This window comes from Triticum aestivum, chromosome 7D (assembly GCF_018294505.1).
Source record: "Triticum aestivum cultivar Chinese Spring chromosome 7D, IWGSC CS RefSeq v2.1, whole genome shotgun sequence".
Taxonomy (NCBI): domain Eukaryota; kingdom Viridiplantae; phylum Streptophyta; class Magnoliopsida; order Poales; family Poaceae; genus Triticum; species Triticum aestivum.
In genome coordinates this window covers 399,659,571-399,671,037 of record NC_057814.1, presented here as the reverse complement: position 1 = coordinate 399,671,037, position 11,467 = coordinate 399,659,571, and positions in this window count along the sequence as shown.

Genomic DNA, 11,467 nt, shown 5'->3' with positions numbered 1-11,467 from the left:
GTTATGACAAAAGTCGTACTTCTACGTCAGGAACATCGCCCCGCAGGGCGACTACGTCAACCTGCTGGCTTACGTAGCCGGCCCACCGGCAGGCAGGCGGCCCCAGTGGTCCTACCGGGCCGTGACTCTGACGCCGGCTGGATCCGCAGCCGTCGCCCGAGTGCGAGCGATGACCCAGTCGGAGGGCTTGACGGGGCCCGATCTGCTGGCCGCTTTCGTCACGCGTCGGGTACTCCCGCTCCAGAGCCGCCCTCATCTGATCTGTCAGATGAGCGGCCAGCTCGATCCAAGCCGGATGTGTACCAAGGAAATGCCGCACGAGGAGGTGGCCTATATGGTGAACTACCTCGCGAACTGCAAACTCTCCGAAGAGTGGCAGTTCGGCAAGGAGCCATATAGCCGGGCCAACCCGCCGCCCACGGTATGTTCTCCTTGTCTCTTTCTCTTTCTCTCAGCTTTGTCGCCGAGTTCCTTTGGCCGACTCTGACTTGTCGGCTTGTCTTCGACAGAGCCCTCTTCTTCGGCCTGCCGGTGGGTCGGACGCGGAGCGCCGATTCGTCCCCGACCGGACGCAGCACGACCTGGAGGACCCCGACTTGGGGGCGGCCGCTATGGATGACAACACCGAGCTGGGTGGTGGCCAAGCCGGCGGCGAAGTAGGCGGCTCCGGGCATGGAGTCACCTTCGACGACTGGCCGGACGACGACGAGGCCGAAGTCGTCCCGCGCCGTCGGACGGCATCTGGCCGCGGCGCGGGTTCCTCCGCTGCACCGCCTGCTCGGGGCCGCGGGCAAAAGCATCGCGCCGCCCAGGGTTTGTTCGGCAGTCAGATGAAGAAGCCCAGGGGCGGGGCGGCGGCGACCAGGCGGGAGGAGGCGGCCGCGAAGGCGGCTCGCTTCCGCAAGACGGTGAAGCAACCACAGACGGTGTCGGCGTAAGTTCGAACTCTTTCATGTACTCTTTTTTCTTTCTTTACTCTGGTGGTTCCTGAATCCTTGTCTTCTTCTCCAAACAACCAGAGCTCCATTGTCGCTCGAGCGGGCGGTTGCCGCCTCCGTCGTCGAGTCGCCGAGGGGGTCTGGGAGCACCACTCGTCGCGTGGACCCCCGGCCGACCTTCAGGCGGCGACAGAACGGAACGCGCGGGAGGAGCGGGAGGCGCGGGAGGCGGAGGCATGGAAGGCGGCCGCCGCCCAGGCGGCGCAGGAGGAGGAGGCGGCGAAGGCGCGCGCCGATGCCGCTGGCAAGGCCCAAGCGGAGGCTGCGGCGGCGGCAGAGGGGGCCTTGTTGGTCACCCCCCTGCGCGTCGCAGCGCCTGGGGCCCCAAAGCCCTCGCCAGAAGGAGCCGGCAGCGGCCAGCCAGGGCTGGAGAGGGATGACGACGTCGTCATCCTAGAGAGGGCGCCGGTGCCGACTCCGCCGACTGGGACGGCTCAAGGCGGACGGCCTGATCTGCCGTCTGCGCAGTCGGCGGGGGGCGAGCCGGCCGCGAGGACCGAGCTGGCGGTCCGGATGCCGCCGAGCCGGCGCGCGGGGAAGGCTGCGTCAGATCCACAGAAGGCGGCGTCGGAGCGGCAGCCGGCCGCGGGCTCCAGCTCGTCGGCCCAGGCTGTGGAGGTGGCCAGCGCTACCTCGGGGTGGACGCCGGGCGGAGGGACGGCCGTGATGAACATGGCCGCAGGACGTCCAGACCCGGCTCCAGGCCCATGCTACGGCGCTAAGGCAGTATACCGACGAGTTCCTTGCGACGCGGGCGGCCATCCGGGTTAGTCTTCTTATCTTGCTTCTTCTTGATCTTGATTTCTTCCGTGGGGGCGCGTCAGCGCACCCATTGGGTGTAGTCCCCGAGTTCCGAGTCGGCTGCTGAGCAGGCGGCTTGGAACTTCTTAGTGGATTAGGCTTTGCTATTCTTGTTCTTACTTCGATCTTGTGTCTATCTTGCAGGACTACCACAACCTTCGTGCGGCCGCCTTCAACTCCCAGGCTCGGGAGCTGACCCAGAAGACCGCCGACCTTACTGAGAGCCGGGGTAAGTGATTTGTTCTTTATCTCACGTGGGGGCGCGTCAGCGCACCCACTAGGTGTAGTCCCCGAGATTCGGGCCGACTGCTGAGCAGTCGGGTCGGATCTTCCTTGACGACTTCCTCTTATTGTTTCTTCTTTTTCTGCCGTCAGTGGCCAACGCCGGTCTGAGGGCATAGCTGGGAGAGTCTCAGACTACCCTTCGTGTCAAGGATGCCGAGCTTGCCGCCTTGGTGCAGGAACGCGACCGCCTGGCCAAGAAGTTGGCCGACCAGGAGGAGGGCCACAAGGCGGCTCTGAAGGCGGTGCAGGACCGCGAAGCCGCCCTCCAGGCCGAGTACGAGACAGAAGCGGCTGGTTGGGCTGAAGCTAGGCAGACTCTGATCACTGGCTATGGTCAGATCGAAGATCTGGTTGACGGTAAGCCGCCTATTTCTTTGTCCTTTCTTGCCGTCTGCCGCTTTTGGCTCGTTTTCTGACTTGGTGTTTTTCTCTTCTTTCTTTTTCTTTCTTGCACAGAGTACTTCCCTAGCTATTCTACCGCCGCAAACCAGATCATCGAGGCCCTCCGCCAAGCGCGAAGGCAGGCTGGCTTCGAGATTTCGCCAACCGCTGGCCGTTCGCTGGAGGAGCAGCTCTTGGCGATCCAGGCCCATCTCCAGCCGGCTCACCGACTGCTCCGCCGTCTTCAGCGCGCCGGGGCGCAAGTATTGGCCGCCCTCTGGCCCGGCCAAGTGGTTCCTCGCACCCCCAGTCGGACTGTCGACTGGCTGGAGGTGGCAGTCGGCCGCTTCGAAGCCTGGAAGGCCTCGGCGGCTTGGTCCGGCGCCAGGCGGGCGCTGGAGTTCGTCAAGGCCCGGTATCTCGGCCTGAGCCTGGATCAGCTGGCTACCTGGCGGCAGCAAGCCAACACGGAGCTGGAGCCGGCGCGGCTGGCTATCATCCGGCGGGCTTCGGTGATCGCCGACTACACCGACACCAGCGTCTTCGCCCCTAAGGTAGATGACAACGGTGTCGCCCAGCCGGAGGAGTGGTTCGGGCTGAACCCGGCAGACGGTGAAGACTCGGCGGAGGAGATCGACTCCAGCGAGGAGGGCGAAGAGGAGGAGGAGGAGGGTGAAGACGCCGAGCCGGCTGGGGGAGCAGCCGACCAGCCTCAGTCTGACCGCGCCTCCAGCACCACGTCACGCGCGATTGCGTCGCCTGCCACTGGTGGTGACCAAGCCGAGACCCGCTAGGCGGCCACTCCTTCAGCCGGCGACGCCGTCTCCATCGACCAGCCTGGCTCCCGCACCGCGCCCTAGTATAGTCTGCCATCTTTTGTTTTCCTGTCTTGTCACTTTTGGAACAATATTCTGTTAAGTCTGCACAATTCCACCCACTGGGGGTGTATTCGAACTTATGTCCGTTGCCTGCCTGTTGGGGGCTTTATATGTATATATAACTTATGCATGCATTTGGCTTTTCCTCATACTTTGCTTTTCATCCTTCTGCTGTTTCCTTTGCCGCTCTCCCTTGGTTGCCGCCTCCCCAGTCAAACAGTTGCTCTGCAATCTGTAGCTGGAGGAGTGCTTGGCCAATTGGGGGGGGGGGCAAGTACTCTAGCTTTGCTGGACTAGAGCTAAGTGTTTAGGAAGCCGGCCAGCCGGCTGTTCTGACAGCCAGCAAGCGTGGTTGGAGGCCATCTTTTTGCTATATAAGTTCGTTGGTCCTTAGCCGTTTTTCGTGTGGGCATCCTTTCTGCCTTGCCTCTTGCTAGTCGGACAGTCGGTTCTTTGAGCTGTGACTTTCAACAAGAGGGGACTCGGGAGCCGGCACACTACTTGTGTGACTTCAGGCAGAACTTTTAGTATAGCTCAAGGCGGCCAGTCCCCGGGCCGACTAGTCGGACCCGGTGCCAGACAAGAAATCAAATGTAATAATACATTCATGGATATGACACTCGTCATTCATAGATAAATAAAGGCAGTCCCCGAGTACTGTTCGGGGGGCATGTTGGTTCGTACTTAATACAAAAGGGTAGCATGATACATACTGCTTTCAACTGTAAAATCTTCTCAGGAGGTTCGCGTTCCATGGTCGCTCCGACTCCTTGCCGGAGTCGTCTCTCTTGCGTGCTCTTGGTTTTTGCGCGTCGATCAGGTAGTAGGAGTCGTTGCCTAGTGCCTTGCTGATGACGAAGGGGCCTTCCCAAGGGACCGAGAGCTTGTGCTGGCCGGCTGTTCGCTGGATCAGCCGGAGCACAAGGTCGCCCTCTTGGAAGGATCTTGGCTTGACCTTGCGGTTGTGGTAGCGGCGCAGCCCTTGCTGGTAGATGGCGGACCGGCTGAGTGCTAACAGCCGGCCTTCTTCCAGTAGGTCGACGCCGTCTTCTCTTGCTTCCTTGGCCTCCGCCTCCGTGTACATGGTGATCCGAGGCGAGTCGAACTCGATGTCTGTTGGGATGACAGCCTCGGCACCATATACGAGGAAGAATGGAGTAAAGTCGGTTGACTTGTTGGGTGTAGTGCGCAGACTCCAGAGGACAGCCGGCAGCTCATCGATCCAGCAGCCGGCCGATCGCTCCAGTGGTACAACCAGTCGGGGCTTGATGCCGGAGAGGATGAGTCCATTTGCTCGCTCGACCTGGCCGTTTGACTGCGGGTGGGCAACGGACGCTCAGTCCAGTCGGATGCCCTGCGCCGCGCAGAAACGTGCCAGTGCTCCTTTGGCGAAGTTCGTGCCGTTGTCGGTGATGATGCTGTGCGGCACGCCGTACCGAGTAGTGATGCCAGTGATGAATGTCACGGCAGTCGGCCCGTTCAGCTTCTTAATCGGCTTTGCTTCGATCCACTTTGTGAACTTGTCCACAGCGACAAGTAGATGCGTCAAGCCACCGCGGGCTGTCTTGAAAGGGCCTACCATGTCCAGTCCCCAGACAGCAAAGGCCAGGTGAGGGGAATGGTCTTGAGTGCAGAAGCCGGCAGGTGTTGCTTGGAACTAAAGACTTGGCATCCTCTGTAGCTCTTGACTATGTCCTTAGCATCTTCCAAGGCAGTCGGCCAAAAGAAACCATGGCGGAAAGCCTTGGCCACAAGTGATCTTGAGGCTGCGTGGTGGCCGCATTCGCCTTGGTGGATATCCTTAAGGATTGCCTTGACACAACGCTGGAAGACTCCAGTGACGCTGCGCTTCACAAGCTCTCTGTTGATTATTGCATATGCTGCGGCTCGTCGTTGCACTAGTCTTGCTGAGATCTCATCAGCCGGCAGCTCTCTGCTGACTAGGAACTTGAGGATGGGCTGGGCCCATGATGGAGCTGTGACTTCTTCTTCTGTTAGTGTAGCCACCATGACTCGGGTGGGTGGGTTGGGTGGCGTGGAATTGGAGTCGGCCACCGCTCCTTGTGTCGTTGCAGTCCCCGGGTCGACTGCTGCAGTCCCTGGGCCGGGTTCTGAAGTCCCCGGGCCGGGTGTGACTACGGCAGTCCCCGGGCCAGTTGTCGAAGTCCCCGTGCCGCCTGCGGGGTTCCTCCAGTCGAGATCCGGCCGCATCTGGCGCAGGCGGTACGAAGATAGAGTCCGACTCTGGAGACGGCTTGATGGACGGCTTGAGGAGGCGCTGGAGGGAGACGCCAGTCGGTATGGCTTGTCGGGTGGAGCCGATCCGTGCTAGGGCATCTGCTTGGTCGTTGTCGGCCCTTGGCACGTGAAGGAACTCGCACCCCTCGAAGTATCCTCTGATCTGTTGGACGAGGAATCGATAGCTCGCCATGTTCGCGTCCTTGGCGTCCCAGTCGCCAGACGACTGCTGGACCACCAAGTCCGAGTCGCCGTAACACAAGATCCGGCGTATGCCAAGCTCTTTGGCTAGCCGGAGCCCATGTACGAGCGCCTCGTACTCGGCCACGTTGTTGGAGGCGGCGAAGTGGATCTGCAGCGTGTACTTGAGCTTGTCGCCTTTGGGAGAGGTGAGGACGATGCCGGCTCCCAAGCCGGTGCGCATCTTGGACCCGTCAAAGTGCATCCGCCAATGGGTGGAGTCGGGAGCCGGCGGTAGGTACTGGGTCTCGGCCTAGTCGACGAGGAAGTCGGCCAATGCTTGGGACTTGATGGCGGTGCGGGGTTGGTAGAAGATCGTGTAGGGCGCCAGTGCGATGGCCCATTTAGCCACCCGGCCGGATGCATCCCGGCTGCCTATGATCTCGGCGAGCGGGGCGGTGCACACGACCGTGATGGGGTGCTCTTGGAAGTAGGGCTTCAGTTTCTTGGCGGCGAAGTATACCCCATAGCACATCTTCTGGTAGTGCGGGTAGTTATGCTTTGAGCTGGATAGCACTTTGCTTAGGTAGTACACCGGCCTCTGGACTAGCTGGGCTCGGCCTTCTTCCGGGCGCTGGACCACAACAACAGTACTGACTACTCGGCTAGTCACAGCGATGTAGAGGAGCATGGGCTCCTTCTCAGTCGGCGCTGCCAGGACAGGCGGAGTGGTCAGCATCTTCTTCAACTCATGGAAGGCTTGGTCGGCTTGGTCATTCCACTCGAAGTGAGCGGACTTCTTCATGAGTCGGTACAGGGGGAGAGCCTTCTCTCCTAGTCGTCTGATAAAGCGATTCAGGGAGGCCAAGCAGCCGGTGAACTTCTGCACATCTCGCGGTTTGGTGGGAATCTCCATCCTCTCGATGGCCTTGATCTTGACGGGGTTGCACTCGATGCCGCGTTCGGAGACCAGGAAGCCTAGCAGCTGGCCGGCTGGTACTCCGAACACGCCCGGGGTTGAGCTTCATTTGGAATCGGCGCAAGTTGGCGAATGTTTCTTTGAGATCTTCCAGCAGGGTACCGCGCTTCTCTATTTTCACCACAATGTCGTCTACATAGACATGGGCATTTCTGCCGAGTTGTTTCAAGAGGCATTTCTGCATGCAACGCTGAAAAGTGGCACCGGCATTCCTCAAGCCGAATGTCATAGTCAGGTAGCAGAAAGCTCCAAATGGTGTGATGAAGGCAGTCTTCAGGCGGTCTGCTGGGTCCAACTTGATCTGATGGTACCCTGAGTAGGCGTCCAAAAAACTCAACAGCTCGCATCCGGCTGTGGAGTCTATCACTTGGTCAATCCGTGGCAGAGCAATCGGATCCTTTGGGCAGGCCTTGTTCAGGCTGGTGTAGTCTATACACATACGCCACTTGTTATTCTTCTTCAGAACCAGAACTGGGTTGGCAAGCCACTCTGGAAAAAACACTTCCATGATAAAGCCAGCGGCAAGGAGCCGGGCTATCTCTTCTCCCACGATTCTTCGCTTCTCTTCTGATAGTCGGTGGAGGGGTTGCTTGACCGGCTTCGCATCGGCGCGGACATGTAATTTGTGCTCGGCGAAATCCTTCGGGACACCCGGCATGTCCTTTGGGGACCATGCAAAAATGTCTCGATTCTCACGGAGGAAGTCGACGAGCTCGCCTTCCTATTTACTGTCCAAGTTCGCCCCAATGACAGCGAACCTCTCCGGGTTCTCCGGGTCCAGAGGTATCTTCTTCGTCTCTTTGGCAGGCTGGAAGGAGCCCTGCGCATCACAATCTTTGGGGTTGGGGGACAGGGCCGGCTGCTTGCTGGCCATGGCCACAACCAGCTCCAGCATCCTCTTCTCTTCTGCCACCACGAGGGACTCGGCTAGCCGGCTACTGGCCATGGCACACTCGATGGACTTCTTGTAATCGCCGGCTACTGTGATGATCCCCTTTGAGCTCGGCATCTTCATCTTCAAGTAGGCGTAGTGGGGCACAGCCATGAACTTGGCCAGAGCAGGTCGGCCAAGCAGAGCATGATAGGGGCTCTCCAAATCCACTACCTCGAACCAGATCGCTTCTCGGCGAAAATGATCTTTGTCTGCGAAGAGAACATCCATTTTAATCTTGCCGATTGGGGAGCAAGACAAGCCGGGGACGATACCATGGAACATGGTTCGGCTTGGCATAAGCTGCTTCGCCTTGATGTTCAGCTTCTCCATGGTATCGCGGTACAGTATATTGATACTGCTTCCGCCATCTATCAGGACGCGGGAGAATCGGGCAGCTCGCCTCTCCGTCGCGAGGGTGACATCCAAGACCATTGCATAGGAGCCAGGGGATGGCATCACCTCCGGGTGGTCGGCCTGGCTCCAGCTGATTGGCTTCTCTGACCAGTGCATGAACTCGGGGGTGCTAGAGGCGACTGCATTGACTTCTTGATGCTGAGGCGCCGACTGCGCTTGTCGTCGGCTTGACTGGTGAAGACGACGTAGGCGGCGTGCTCTTTAGGGAATTCGTCTTGGATGGCTCCGACTGCCGGCCGAGCCGCCGGCTGCTGAGGGGCTGGAGGCGGCGGGCCGGGAGGCGGAGGCGGCAACAACCCTTCGCCCTTGGAGATGCGTGTGAGCCAGTGGCATTTTTGGGTCGTGTGGTTGGACGGCTTCGCGCCGCTGTGGAACTTGCAGGGGGCGTCGAGAGCCTGCTCGTAAGAGAAAGCCGGCTGCCAAGCCGGCCTGCCACCCTTCTTCTTGGGAGCGGGCCGTTCTTCGGGCTGCTCATCTTCAACTGTGGCCACCTGCCGACTGGTGGAAGTCGGCATGGGGGCCTTGCGCTTGTGATCATTCTGGTAGGGGCGCCGATTGGAGTCGCCAGCCGGCGTCTTCGGAGCCGGAGCAATCACCTTCCCAGAGGCGTCTACTCGTAGCTCGGTCTTCATCGAGGAGTCGTCCGTGGCGTACTTGTCCGTGATGACCAGCAACTCGTCGAGGGTAGCCGGCTCGTCGCAGAGGAGTCGGTGCTTGAGGAGGGTGCCCTCTCGGCACCCGGCGGTGAAGTACTCGATGGCCTGGACCTCGTGCACTCCCTCGCAGGAGTTGCGGAGCTCGGCCCACCGCGTGAGGTAGTCGCGGGTCGACTCGTCGGGTCCTTGGACGCAGAGGGAGAGCTGGCGAGGCTTGGGAGGCCGCTTGTACGTGCGGGTGAAGTTGCGGACGAAGACTTCCGTGAAGTCCAGCCAGCTGTTGATGCTGTAAGGCTTGAGGCTGTTGAGCCAGGTGCGCGCCGTGCCTTGCAGGATGAGGGGGACGTATTTCACGGCTACGCGTCGATTGCCGTTGGCTATGCTGACAGCAGTGGAGTAGTCGATGAGCCAATCTTCCGGCTTCACCGAGCCATTGTACTTGGGCGTGTCTCTGGGGAGCGAGAACCCTTTGGGGAAGGGTTCGTCGCGGATGCGGGGGCCAAAGCATGGCGGGCCGACATCGTCTTCTTCTTCTAACGCCAAGGATCGAGCAAGGCGGACGATCCGGTGGCGGGCGTCGTTCTCGCCGACTCCTTCTCGGCGGCCGAGTCGGTCGCCAAGAGTCGGGTGCGTGATAGGCGGCGGGGTGAGACGTCTTTCTCTTCGAGGAGGGGGAGGAGGCAGATTTCCTTGGTGCTCCACCGCTCACGGGCGGCCTTCCGCGTCGCGCTCGATGGTGATGCGAGTCCGGCTGCGGCTAGCAGCCGGCTCCTTGTCTTTCTTCTGGTGGGCGCCGCTCGCAGTCGGCGAGCGGGACGTCGCGGCGTGCTCCCGGCGCGGGGGGTGACTATCAGCACGGGCGCCGGCTTCGTGCCGTTCTGCAGCCGTGTTGATCAGCTGCTGGATCCGTCTTGTCATGTAGGGGAGCTCATCGGCTCCCAGCCCATTGAGCTCTTCTGCGGCCGCCTGAGCGGCTCGCAGATTCTCGAGTGGGGTGGCGTAGATGGGGCGATCCGCCCCCAGCATGCTAGCGATAGCCGCGCCGCGCTTCTGGACGACGCCGGCTCGGCTCGGGCCGCTAAGCGGCGGCGTACCGAAGGCGGCGCGGTTGACTTCGCGCTGGTGGGCCTCGGTGAGGCGTCTCATGGAGGCTATCTTCTGGCCCTCCGCGACGAGGGCGAGGCGACGTGCCTCCAAGGTCTCGGCGTCGGCATCGGCCGGGATGGGGACAGAGAGGTCGTGCATTGCCGCTTGCAGGGCGTCGTGGGCGTTCTCGCCCGAGTTGGCGATGTGGCTGATGACCAACACCTCGGTGACAGCGCTGCTGCCACTGTCAGCTCGAGGGAGAGGATCGTCGAAGACCACCACGTCGGAGGGGTAGGCGTCGAGCGATGCCGTGTCGGAGTCGACGAGCATCGGGTCGGTGGAGCCGACCGACTCCAAGTCTGCGGCAGGCTCGCTGGAGACGTGAAGCTGGTCGAGGAGGCTAACGAGGCGGCTCTCGGGGTAGTCCGTGCCTGCGTCGGACGCAGGCTCGTCGGAGATGCGAGTCTCGTCGAGAAGATCGGCGAGGCAGCTCACTGCGCAGGCGTCGTCGACGCCTTGCAGTGCGTCGAGGCAAACGCCATCGGGCGCAGCAGGCTGGCTGCGCTCGCGGGGGAGGAAGAGGGTTCCCGTCCAGAACAGGTCTCCGGACGACGGTCCACCTGGCCCCACGGTGGGCGCCAAATGTCGGGTGGTAGGTGCGACATATGCCAACGGGTGGCTTATCATAGTGGGTGCCAATAAGACATCACCGGTGCCTGGAAACGGGATGAGGCGAAGACATGCACGCCGGCGAATCTTACCCAGGTTCGGGGCTCTCCGAGGAGATAACACCCCTAATCCTGCTCTGCGGGGTCTCCGTATGATCACTAGATCGAGAAGTGTAGCTACAATCGCTCCTAGAGCTGTTGGGTTCAAGGGAGAAGAAGAACAAGGCTAGCTCTTGCTTCTCTCTCTCTCTATGGTGTGTGTAATGCTAAGAAGCCAACCCTTTGCATGGCTGCCCCGGGGGGTTTATATAGGCCTACCCCCCGGGGGTACAATTGTAATCCGGCTGGCCACTGGTCCCAGCCGTCAGTGTCTACGCTCGCCGGCTTCTCCGCCGGCTGTTGGGGCCCGCCGACTCGTGGGTCCCTCCGGTTGCCGGCCTCTTGGTCGACAGGCCGGCCCCACCACCTAGGGTCTTGTCGGCGACTGCTTACTGTAGCCTCGCCCCTGACGACGAGGGCTTCGCCGAGGTAAGCGTGGCTACAGTGTGCCGCCTCGTGGGTGCTTGCTGTAGCCTTACCTCGTCTTGTCTCCTTAATGTGGCACATGCTTCGAGGGAGGGGGTAGCCGGCTTCTGGGGGGGCCGGCTACGCCCTTGGCCGATTGGGGGAGGCCGGGCCGCCTTCGCGCCTCTCTCTGGCTGAAGGGGACCGCCGCCCGCGGGCCGTACTGGCGTCTGTCGTGGGTAACGTTGAGGCCAGCATGGCTACAGTGCCGAGCCGGACGGCAGATGGCCGCCCCGTACGGCGTCCTGTGGCCATGCCTGCCTCAGGCTTCGGGGGTAGTGGGCCGCACTGTGGCCACACCCCGTCTTGTCACCGTTATGTGGGGTAGTTTTGGTGGTTGCGGTCTTGGCCGGCTTCTTGGAGCCGGCGTTCTTCGTGGCCGGCTTCTGGGAGTCGGCATCCTCT